Source organism: Hippocampus bargibanti, linkage group LG04 (genome assembly GCF_051943395.1).
Source record: "Hippocampus bargibanti isolate YZ-2025 linkage group LG04, ASM5194339v1, whole genome shotgun sequence".
In the NCBI taxonomy this organism is placed as follows: Eukaryota; Metazoa; Chordata; class Actinopteri; order Syngnathiformes; family Syngnathidae; genus Hippocampus; species Hippocampus bargibanti.
In genome coordinates, this window is record NC_142737.1 from 16,317,444 (window position 1) to 16,330,389 (window position 12,946).

Below are 12,946 nucleotides of genomic sequence, written 5' to 3' on the forward strand. Positions count from 1 at the left end.
GTAAGATGGCTTACTTATCACAACGACCGGACGATATTGAATCGTGGTAAGCCTACGTGGAGCGCATGGAACTGTTGTGCGAGGCACAAAATGTCGACGACGGCAAGAAAGTTGTCGTTTTATTGAGCTCAATAAGGCCTTGCAACACAAGCTACTCTCGGAGGATGGCCTGTCGTTTGCGAGAGCCGTGGAGCTTGCAGTCAACATGGAGACTGCCCACCGGGATGCTCAGCAGTTGATGAAAAGGGAAGATGTCACAAAGCAAGTCCACAAGTTTAAAGAGAACCAACGGGGAGGAGGCGCACCAACACATCAACGTGATTGCTACAGATGCAAAGGCACAAACCATAGTGTGTCACATCTCGTTGCCATCCGGGGCGCGCCCCGCCCCCTCCTGTCACCTCCTCCGCCAATCTTGGGAGACGGCCCCTCCAATCGTCATTCACCTGGGTTCCCACAGCTGAGTGTCATTCACTGATGGTGCCTTCTGACTATATCTGTCTCCCGCTCACTACCGTCTCCGTCGGAGTATTTTTGGTCATTGCCGTTTCCACTTCCGTGTTGCCAGGTCTGCTGTCATTCAGTTATCTTCCTCCACTCTTCCCTGTTTGTTATTATTTGATGCTGTTTCCAGTAAAGACTCTTGATCCATCCAAGCCTGTCACGCCGTGTATTTCGGGTCCTTCCCTATCACCAAGATTCCGTCGCTCGAGGTCTGCCTCCTAGCACTCGAGCGTTCGTCACACAATACTCCGACCACCCATGGACCCCGCCGGCGATGACAGGTATTTTACCGCCCTTGTACAAGAGGCGGAGCGTTCGAGCCAGCTGGCCCAGGCGATTGAGGAAATGCGCTACGCCACTACCTCGCTGGCTCAACGCCTCAAGGAGATGGAAAAGTGCATCGCCACCCTCTCTGTTCCTTCCCCCCCCGCCCGTGGGCAGGCGCACGCCCCCGCTACCCCAACCCTCACGCTACGCAGGCGAAACCGAGCGCTGCGCTCAATTCCTAATGCAGTGTGCGCTCGTGTTTGAACAACATCCTGACGCCTACGTTAGCGATGAGGCTAAGGTAGCCTTCATCACCAGCCTGCTCGCGGGTGAAGCCGAATCATGGGTGCTGGCGGTACGAGAGTCCCGACCGGAGCTGTGCGCCTCGTATCCGGACTTCGTAGCCGAGATACGCCGGGTGTTTCACCATCCAGTGACGGAGGTCGAGGCGGAAGGGAGAATCCTCGACTGCGTCCAAGGGGCCCGTTCGGCCGCAGAATACTCCGTCGCTTTCCGGATCCAGGCCGCTGGCAGCGGCTACGGCGACCGAGCGTTGAGGGGGGTGTTTCGTCGCGGCTTAAATTCCGACCTAAAGGATGAGTTGGCTACCCGCGACGCCGGCACCACCTTCGACGACCTTGTCGGGATTGTCATCGGCTTGGATCATCGTCTTCGAGAGCGGCGAAAGGAGCTGAGCGACCGACGGCCCGAGGTACCCCGAAGCCGACCTCGGTCGACCACACCCGGCAGCGACCGCGCGCAGCCCCAGGAGGGACTCTTTGAACCGATGGTGATAGGGGGGGGAGACGACCGCGCCAACCCGAGGGCTCGTCGCACCCGAGGCCCCCAGCCTAGGACCCACGGCCAATGTAAGTCCCCGCCGAAACGGAATCCGTTGGGGGCTAAGTCCACTACACGAGTCACACGGTTGGAGCTGGAGAGTGAACTATTTGGCCCCTCCAGCTCCCAAAGAGTGCGGGCACTAGTGGACTCGGGGGCCGACGGGTGCATCATCGACCCCCACCTGGCCGACCTGTTGGGCTGCCGACTTTTAGATCTCCTTCCCCCTAAGGAGATCGTCGACCTGGATGGCCGATTATTAGCCCGGGTCACCCACCTCACGGCCCCACTTAAGCTCCGAGTGGCAGGCAACCATGTGGAGCACCGCCAATTTCTTGTTATGCCCTCCCGGAACGCGCCATTGGTCTTGGGTCTCCCCTGGCTCAAGGCCCATGACCCATCCATTTCTTGGGAGGGCCCCACCATTCAGGGCTGGAGCCCCTACTGCTACGCTAACTGCCTGCGGTCAGCTACGGCAGGGCGTAACCCCTCCCGCGGTGGCCCGCCCGAGGCCATCTGCCTCAAAGGCGTGCCACATTGCTACCACGACCTGCGGGAGGTGTTCAGCAAGGACAACGCCCAATCCCTGCCGCCCCACCGACCGTATGACTGTGCTATTGACTTGCAGCCAGGGGCTCCATTACCGGACTCCAGACTTTACCACATTTCACAACCGGAACGGGAAGCCCTGAGCACTTACATAGACTCCTCTCTAGCGGCAGGACTCATTCGCCCGTCGCGTTCCCCGCTGGGCGCAGGGTTTTTCTTTATCGACAAGAAGGACGGATCCCTGCGCCCATGCGTTGACTACCGGGGCCTGAACGACATCACCATCCGCAACAAATACCCTCTCCCCCTCATGGATTCGGCCTTTGCGCCCCTTCAGTCCGCCACCATTTTTTCTAAATTAGACCTTCGCAGCGCCTAGCATTTGGTCCGAATCCGTGAGGGGGATGAATGGAAAACAGCCTTCAAGACGCCTTTAGGGCACTTTGAATACCTGGTGATGCCGTTCGGGCTCACGAACGCGCCTGCCGTATTCCAGAATTTGATAAATGATGTGCTCAGGGACTTCCTCAATGTTTTTGTTTTTGTATACCTGGATGACATTCTTATTTTTTCTCGCTCTGCAGAAGAACACCGGCAACACGTCCGACGGGTCCTGGCGCGGCTCCTGCAAAACCGGCTCTATGTGAAGGCAGAGAAGTGTGACTTCCATGTCCGCTCTCTGTCGTTCCTGGGGTTTGTTGTGGAGCAGGGGCAGCTCAGGGCCGACCCCGCCAAAACCAAGGCGGTGGTGGAATGGCCGATCCCAAAGACGCGCAAGCAGCTTCAGCGGTTTTTGGGGTTTGCCAACTTCTACCGCCGCTTCATTCGCGGGTATAGTCAGAAGGCACTCCCCCTCACTAACCTCACGTCCACCAAGCTCCCTTTCAGGTGGACTCCCGATGCTGAGGGGGCTTTCAACCGCCTCCGTCGTGCCTTTACCAACCCCCCTGTTCTGCGTCATCCCGACCCGGAGCTCCCGTTCACGGTCGAGGTTGACGCATCCGAGTCCGGAGTAGGGGCCGTCCTTTCCCAGCGCTCTCCCACCGACCAGAAGCTACGCCCATGCGCCTTCTTCTCCCGCCGGCTCAGCCCCGCCGAAGCCAAGTACGACGTCGGCAATCGGGAACTGCTGGCGGTCGTCCTGGCCCTGCAGGAATGGAGACACTGGCTTGAGGGAGCTAAACACCCCTTCACTGTCTACACGGATCACAAGAACCTGGCGGCCATCCGGTCGGCCAAGAGACTTAACTCACGGCAGGCCCGATGGTCACTCTTCCTCACCCGTTTTGACTTTTCTCTCACCTACTGCCCAGGGTCACAGAACACCAAGCCCGACGCCCTATCCCGTATCCATGAGCCGGCAGAAAGGGAGGAGACCACCGCCAACATCCTGCGGGCCCAGCGCATCCTGGGCGCCCTGAGGTGGGAGGTTGAGAGAAAAGTCCAACAAGTCCAGGGAACTACCACCATCCCCAGGGGCTGTCCCAAGGATCGCCTGTTCGTCCCCCCCCTCTACGCACTGAGGTGCTTATCTGGGGGCACACATCTAAGATAGCTTGCCACCCGGGGGTCAACAGGACGATCCAACTCATCGCCCAACGGTTCTGGTGGCCGGGGTTTAGGAGGGACATCACCCTCTTCGTGAAGGCCTGCCCGACCTGCGCCCGTGGTAAGGCCTCCCACCAGCCACCGGCCGGACTCCTCCAGCCCCTACCGGTTCCGTCCAGACCCTGGTCCCACATCTCCGTCGACTTCGTGACAGGCCTTCCCCCCTCCCGTGGCAAGACGGTCGTCCTCACCGTAGTGGACCGATTCTCCAAGTCGGCCCACTTCGTTCCGTTAACCAGGTTGCCGTCCGCCACCGAGACGGCTCAACTCCTGGTTAACCATGTCGTCCGTCTCCACGGGATTCCGACGAACATCGTGTCGGACCGGGGACCGCAGTTCGTGTCCAAGGTATGGAAGCGTTTCTGTCGGTCCCTAGGGGCATCGGCGAGCCTGTCGTCTGGTTACCACCCCCAGACCAACGGACAGACGGAGAGGAAGAACCAGGACCTGGAGGCGGCCCTCCGGTGCGTGTGCCTCCACAACCCGGCGTCGTGGGCCCTGCACCTACCCTGGGTGGAGTACGCCCACAACTCCCTGGTCTCCGCAGCCACAGGTCGGTCCCCATTCATGTCCGCCTGTGGCTATCAGCCGCCCTTGTTTCCCACACAGGAAGGCCAGGTGGAGGTCCCGTCTATCGATCTTCACCTCAGACGGGCCCACAGAGTCTGGAAGGAGACCAGGGACGCCCTGTCACGCACCGCATCCCGGAACCGGCGGGTGGCAGACCGCCATCGGCGGCAAGCACCCAGCTACCAGGTCGGGCAGGAGGTCTGGCTATCCACGAAGGACCTTCGGCTGGCAGGGTCCTCGGCCAAGCTGGGCCCACGCTTCACGGGTCCCTTCCCCATCGAGGCCATCCTCAGCCCGGTCTCGGTGAGGCTCCGGCTACCACCCACCATGCGGATCCACCCCGTGTTTCATGTTTCCCTCCTCAAGCCAGTGGAGACCAGCCCCTTAGCCCCCACGCCCGCCCCCCCACCTCCCCCCCGGATATTGGACGACGGACCAGTCTACACCGTGCGGGAGATACTGGACTCCAGGCGCAGGGGCAGAGGAGTGCAGTATCTGGTCGACTGGGAGGGCTATGGACCTGAGGAACGTCAATGGGTCCCACGTTCCTGGATCCTCGACCCATCACTCACCCGGGCGTTCCATGCGGCTCACCCATCCAAGCCTGGTGGGCCGCCGAGAGGCGTCCCTTGAGGGGGGGGCACTGTCACATCTCGTTGCCATCCGGGGCGCGCCCCGCCCCCTCCTGTCACCTCCTCCGCCAATCTTGGGAGACGGCCCCTCCAATCGTCATTCACCTGGGTTCCCACAGCTGAGTGTCATTCACTGATGGTGCCTTCTGACTATATCTGTCTCCCGCTCACTACCGTCTCCGTCGGAGTATTTTTGGTCATTGCCGTTTCCACTTCCGTGTTGCCAGGTCTGCTGTCATTCAGTTATCTTCCTCCACTCTTCCCTGTTTGTTATTATTTGATGCTGTTTCCAGTAAAGACTCTTGATCCATCCAAGCCTGTCACGCCGTGTATTTCGGGTCCTTCCCTATCACCAAGATTCCGTCGCTCGAGGTCTGCCTCCTAGCACTCGAGCGTTCGTCACATAGTGCAAATGACTGTTTCTACAAAAGTTGAAAATGTCATCACTGTGGTAAAGTAGGTCATATTCAAAAGGCATGTCAGGCTCAGGCACAGGCATTTAATGTTAACAAAAAAGGGGAAAGATGAACAGCGAGATAAATAATAATAAAATGACTGGCTATGTGCAAACTGACGAAGAAGATGATGATGTTCCCATGTTACAAGTCCAGGTGTATAGTGCTAATGGGAGGCAGAGACCATATAAGGTCGTTTTTGACATAAATGGAACAAAGGTTTTGATGGCGCTGACGTCATCATTAGCCTTGAAAATGTGTATGAGCGGTCGTTCTCACATGTACCACTAGAGGGGAGTCGTGTAGCACTAAAGGGCTATTTAGGGGAACCCATCCCAGTCACAGGTCAATTTAACGTTAAAGTGACATATGAAGGCCAGACTGCTAATTTACCACTGGTAGTTGTGGGAGTTAATGGGCCGTCACTGTGGATGACAGTGGCTAGATAAAATAAAAGTAAACTGGGAAACGGTCAAAACAGTAACAAAAAACAAAATGCTGTCATCACCAAGACACAAGTCAATCCCAGATAACCTCAAGCAAGATGACGACTTCGATAATGATGATGTGAACCCAACAGATCTGACTGACAGATATCGCAAAACCAATGAAAACAAAGAAGCCATGTTTAAGTGCTGATGCCAATGCCAAAATATCTGAGGACACTGAGGCTTCCAGTTAAAGCATGATTCATCTCTGTGAGTCTGAAGACATGACAAAAAAAAAACAACCGTCTGTTTCTGCATCAGAAAAAGCCAGCACACTTTATTCTTGCACAATCAAGAAGAAACCCAAAAAAAAAGAGGAAAAAAAACGTCATCAAATATTGACAAAGACGCAGAGAAGGCCTGCAGGGAATGTGAGACGTGCCAGCAAGAACAACGCATGCCACGCCATGTTCCCTTACACCCATGGGCGTTTCCTGGAGGAGTGTGGAGAAGAATCCACATTGATTTTGCAGGTCCATTCATAAATCACATGTTCATGATAGTGGTCAATGCTTACTCCAAGTGGCTCGAGGTCTTCAAAATGTCTTAGATAACCTCAGCAGCCACCATCACAAGACTCAAAAGGTTGCTTGCAGCCCAAGGCATACCGGAGCAGATTGTCACCGACAATGCCACAACCTTCATGTCAAATGAGTTCCAGCTCTTCATGAACAGAAATGGAATCCTTCACACGACTGGAGCACCGAAGCATCCTGCTACAAATGGACTCGCAAACTTCAAAACAGGCAAGAAGAAGCTTGCAGGAGAGACCCTGAGTGTTGAGGATAAGATCTCACACTTCTTGCTGCGTTATCGCACAACGCCGAACAGTACAATAGGAGAGACACCAGCAGACCTGTTCCTTTCATCACTTTGCTGCTGTGAAATGTAAATTTCTCCACTGTGAGACTAATAAAGTCATATCCAATCCAAAAAGACATGTGCAGACACGGCTGGATTTCCTAAAACCGAACATCTTTGAGACAGTGAGGAAGAGACAGTTCAGGCAGAAGGAGGAACATGATCGTCAATCTACCGAAAGACATTTTCATGTGGATGATCCTGTCTATCTCCGCAACACGGCTGGAGAGCACCCCAAATGGATCCCTGGGGTAGTGACACAACAGACTGGACCCGTGTCATACCATGTGCAAGGCGAGACTAAACAGGTATACAGGCGCCATGGAGACAAATTTCGCCCTCGATACCTACCGGACACTTTTGATCCTGGACAAGAACACGATGCTGAGCAGGACAGAGACCTTGGCGAACCAGAGTCCGCAGCACCTGCACTACCAGCTTGTGCTCCGGAGCCGCCAGAACCACTTGTGCCGGAGACAGTGATTATGAGACGTTCAGGACGTAAAACAAAACACCCTTCACGTTACAAAGATTGAATGTGATGTTGTAATTGAAAATTTTCATATTGAGTTTATTGTTTAGAAATAGTTATGCAGTATGATGGCTAAGGTAATGTGAATATATTATTTTAAGTTAATGTTGATGTCTATTGAAATTACAGTTAAGACATTGTTGAAATTACCTTTAAGCTAAGGGGGAAGTAATGTGGTGTATTAACCTCAACAGTTATATACAGGTTTTTTGGACGCACAGACTTACCGCACCTTATGTTTGTCATCTACTGCGCATGTGTGTAAATGTGCTCACTATTCCCATGTCGGCGATGCAACAAGTCATGGTCAATACAGTTTACCAAAGATAGCGCGTATGTCTGCTGCGTCACATAAAACGCCACAAAACACGAGACGAATAATAGCAACAAATTGATCATGTTAAGAAAGTTAGATTGTATCCTCATTTTGTGAAATGCTGTTAATACTGAGCTGATCTGGCCAGCCATAACGCGACATCGCGTGATTAGACAGCGATCAAAGCCAGTGTAAGCGTTTGACTTCTCGTACGACGATGAGTGCAGCGGCTGCTCTCTGTGCGCCGGCAAATAAATATCCTACTTGTATTATCTAAACAAGAAGGACCATCTCGACTCATTATTCTCCCAAATGCATCGCGCAAGCGCTGACGATCTCAACAGATCACATTCGTGCATGTGTTGTTACTGCCGAAGTGGAGACTACGAAACAATTAATACGATTAAAAAAATAACACGGAATGAAACTATTCTATCAGTTTCATGAAGTTCGCTACCAGGTAAACAAGCTGTCTCGGATTGCGACTTGCAGATTCACCGAAGAGCTAAATGTAGCGTTTTTACAAGGGTTGCTTTTCACGAAATAAAACATTATCTTTCGCATCCACAAATACACAATGACATATGCGATCGGTAATGGCGCTGAATCGTATAAACAAGGTACTATACCGTCAGTGTGGAAGCCGATCAACGTTCAAGAATGAGTGAAAATAGTGTCTCAGGTGTCACAGAGTTGAGGGGCGGAGTCTATCGACGGACAGATGAATTTACTGTTATCATAGATGTTATGAGCCGATGTCTTTTTAGTGCATATATATTTTATGGTTTCTTTTATTTAGAAACTAAATAAAAATATTACTACAACAATGTATCCAATTTGTAGGTAGAAAAATTTGTAGGTAGAAAAAATGTCTCGGAAAATGTCTGTTTTTTATTTACATTTTTATTTACATTTTTATTACCACTTGCACTTTGAAATCACACTTCAACGAAAAAATATGCTTAGTTTTCAGTGATATCGATAGAAATACATAATTTATTTTATGGTAGGTGTATGTATATCCATGGACGACTCAGATGCTTATAGGATGTTGACAACATCATGTTGTGCACTACACAAGTCGGGGAGAGTGTGTACTGTACACAAACCCATCAAAAAAAAAATGAATAAAACATTTACATTTAAAGTTCATATTTCCACACTTTGTGGTTTATTCATTTTGGCTCTATTTCCCTATAAACTACAAGGGCAAGTCGTAAACACTGTACAGTTTTGGAGCGTACCAATTAACGGAAAGTGTAATGACGCGAGGTTGGGGAAGGCACTCTCAACCCCCACCCTACCCTAGCCCACTCCACTCCACCCACCCCTTCCGTCCTTGTGTTCATTCACCAGGCGCCAGGCGGATCGTTAGCCGGGCAGCTAGCTCGCACCAACAGGCAGCTCACCAGGCCCCAACGGCCGCCGGTGAATCTTCCGCTACCAGTCATGGCGTTAGTTACTCTGCAGCGGTCTCCGACCCCCAGCGCCGCGTCCACCGCTAGCACCGCGACCACCACTGCGGGCGAGGTCTGTTTGCTCCGAGGGGAGACGGGTCATTGTAGAAAAACAAATTCTGCGGTGTTTCGCGGTATTGATGAGGAGATGGCAATGATGGAAGATGCTGCAGGAGAAAGGCCCTTTTGATGGAAGCCAATACCATGTACCGCTCGTTGCTTTGTAGCCCACTTAATGCAAGATAATCAGTGCTGCCATTATGTCTGTTTATGAGGATAATGATCTGAAGATAACAACGATTAGCCTTTGCAGAACTGCGAAGCAAGTAGCTAACGTTAGCTCATTCGTGACGTGACTGGGTAGCCGTGAAAACGACGTTTAATTTGATTAAACAGTCTGCCGGTCACAACATAATTAACACGAACGAAAACTATGCATATACCTTCCAAGCTGTCCTCTATTCTATCTTTGACATTTAAAAGTTGAGCTGGTGACACGTTGGTGTTTTGTTTGATATTTTGGCATGTCACATCCCTGTTAGGATTCCAGAACTCGTCGTTTGATGGCCCTGTTGGGGAATAAGCAGACACTCGCACACTAAAAGACTCGTACCCATCATAGTGTCTTTATTGTGGTATTTCAGGGGAGCTTGTCCCGTTTTCTTGGCATTTATGTTTGGTTCAACGTGACAGCAACTTGCATTTGAAAATGTACACACAGTTGTTACTGTTGTCGTTTCCATCAGATGGGGGCGCTAACTACCAAGTTTATCAACATTGGAAAGTAAAAATAACCAACCACCCTGCTTCGAATTGAGTTGTGTTTTAAATGTGGCTAATTTACCAAGTTAGACAACTTTTGTCAAAATTGATTGTACGTAAATATTATTCAAGTAACAAATAATCATTTTTCCGTTTTCGTGTTGTAACCGACTTATTTGGGATTCATTGTGTATGCTAGATCACTCGTAACAATATTAGCTCAACGATTAACAACCACGTTTATACCATAGTCACGGTTATCTTAAATCAACACAAAGTCGCGTTGAAGTAACCTTGTACAAATACCCATCTATTAAGCATACAGGACTCCGTTAAGGCACCGTAGTAAGCATTTGTGAGGAAAGTCCCTCATTTTCTTTTATTTAGTTATGCTTATTTAAAACTATCTGTCGTAGTCGGTGCATTTAGCACATGTCCAGTGACATGGAACAGAAAAGGCTGCTGCAGCTATGATGTCATCGACTTGACAAGGGGTGGGTGCAGTGGTGGAGTACAACTGCAGGAAAAGAGCATCAACAGAAATGTAACATACTAACGTAGAGTCGCTCACGTTTTCAACTTGATTCCCCCCTATTTAGAGGTCAAGAGACAAGGCTGGGTAATGAAATGTGTTAATCTTGCATAATAATTGTTCGTAACTGAACATACCCTTTGCATCTGCATAGCCTACACCTACCACTTGCTCAATATAATATTAAATGCTTTGTTAAATAAAACGAGAGGCGCGGTGATGAATTGATGATAATAAAACAAACAATCATGCAAAACAACAATTGCATTTTTTTATTTTTGTGTGGAGTTTGCACGTTCTCCCTGGGCCCGCGTGAGTTTGTCTGGTTTCCTCCCATATTCCAAAAATATGCATGGCAGGCTGAGTGAACTCTACAAATTCTCTCTAGGTATGACCGCAAATGGTTGTTTGTTTCTGTATACACTGCGATTGGCTGGAAACTGGTTGAGGGTGTTCCCCGCCTACTGCCGGAAGATAGGCTCAGCACCCCTGTGAATCTATTGATGATAAAGCGGTTCGGGAAATGAATGAATGTATAATCAACATATTGTATTTGCCCTATTTCAGGATTTCGGGAGCGAAGATGAGCGGCGGATGAATCAAAGGTAAGCTGTGCCGCAAGCCATTTCCACATATGAGACACTGCAAAATAGACATCAGTCGACAAACGATTTAGTGTTTATCTGCTTCTGCATTTAACACAATCCAATGGGGGCTGGATATTGCTGCAACTATGTGTGACCCACAATCAGAAAATTACATGCCCAAAGATGTCAGCATCCACTGTTCTTCACACACAACCTTATAAACAAGCTGCATCCCCACACATCATCCATCACTTTTTTCCAAGTTGTCTTTATTCCGCCACTCAATGTTGGTTCATTTATCCAGTACAACACAGAAAAGGAGATTGAAAAAGCAGGTTTTAAGAGATGATGTAAAGGGGGCATAGGTTTAGTCCTGCGTGTGATGAAATTGGTTGTTGAGGTATTAAGTGAAATCTGTAATGACAACACAAGAGTTGGGATCGGCAAAGAAAAATCTTGTATCAGATTGGTTACGTGTCTGAATGTTCTTTTTTTATGCCAGCATTTTGGTACAAAAAGGCACATTGGATTTATCAGAGTGGTCTTTTAAGGTTAAACAAATGTAATGACGCGTTACTATAAAATGTAAACTTTGAATTCAGGGTAGCAGAAAACATGGGAACTGTGGGAAATGTCATTTTTTTCAGCATAGGACAGCGACCATATTTTATGAGTTTCGACGACTGCTGTGGAAACATGGTGCCTCCTTAATATTTCGAAAGAAAAACGTGTCTATTTTTATTGGCCCAACAAATGTGTTTCTGTAATGTTTTTATGTGACTGAATGAAGTCAGACTTCCTCTCGGCTCGTCCCATTAGGAATAACCACAGCACGTCATCTTTTCCCATCTGAGCCATCCATTTTCTGCATCCTTCATGTCCTCGTAGAATTCACACTGGCTTGTGCCCCATGTAGAGCTGCTTTGACTGATTGAAGTCTGTATTTTTCTGTAATCTTTGTCAAGATGGGCCAAGTGGTAGTTTATTTCTGTTGAACATGTTAATTTGGTCCCTTGGTCTGATGAGTTGCAACAAAAGGCTGCTTATAAATACATTTGTATCCAAGGTGTCTGACTCATCAAAATGCACAATTGTAAAAAGGAAAGTTGTTTTAATGGGGAAGACGAGTCAAAATTTTTTTGATACAAATATATTATATACTGCCCTTTGAATACGGCATTCTGAATCATTGCATTTACAGAAAAGTACCATATTTCCCGGTGTACAATGTGCCCCCAAAAGCCTTAATTTTCTTCAAAGGATGACCCTGCGCCTTCTAATAATAATAATACATTTATAAGCGCAGGGTACGGCTTATATGTGAATTAATATTGCACCGCAACAGGGCTCACAACTACTGTCAGCACCCACCGACTCCATTTCCCCCTGTAAAAAAAGTAATGTGTAACCCCAGCCTCTACTGTAGCACCTTATAATGTGATGTGCCTTATATTTGGAAAACTTTTTTATATATTTATATTTGGGATTTTTTTTTTCATTCATTGAAGGTGCGCATTATAGTCCAGTGCGCATAATATTCTGGTGCGCCTTATATATGGGAAACGTTTAAAAATGCGCCATTCATTGAGGGTGCGCCTTACACTCTGGTGCACCTTATACAGCAGAAAATACGATAATTAAGATATTTGATTGACATTCCTCCCAGACTTTATGCTACAACACATAAGTGTGCTGCGAGAGACCATCAGCCACCACCATATTGGTGAGCATGAAGAAAATTTCAACCAAAAAATGTATTGGTGTTCGTCTATCTACGACAATGGTGCATAGTTATGGGCAGAACAAAAAATGCCTTTGTATTCCACCCATGACCATAAACCAGGTAACTCATGCATTGGCCAAGTACATGTGTTTGTCAAAAGTTTTTATTTTTATTTTCTCTTCAAGACTTTTTTTGTCTGACATTCGTGGGAACACTACGATTTGTGCTTTGGCTTGGAAAACACTAAGAAAGCATGGCAATAT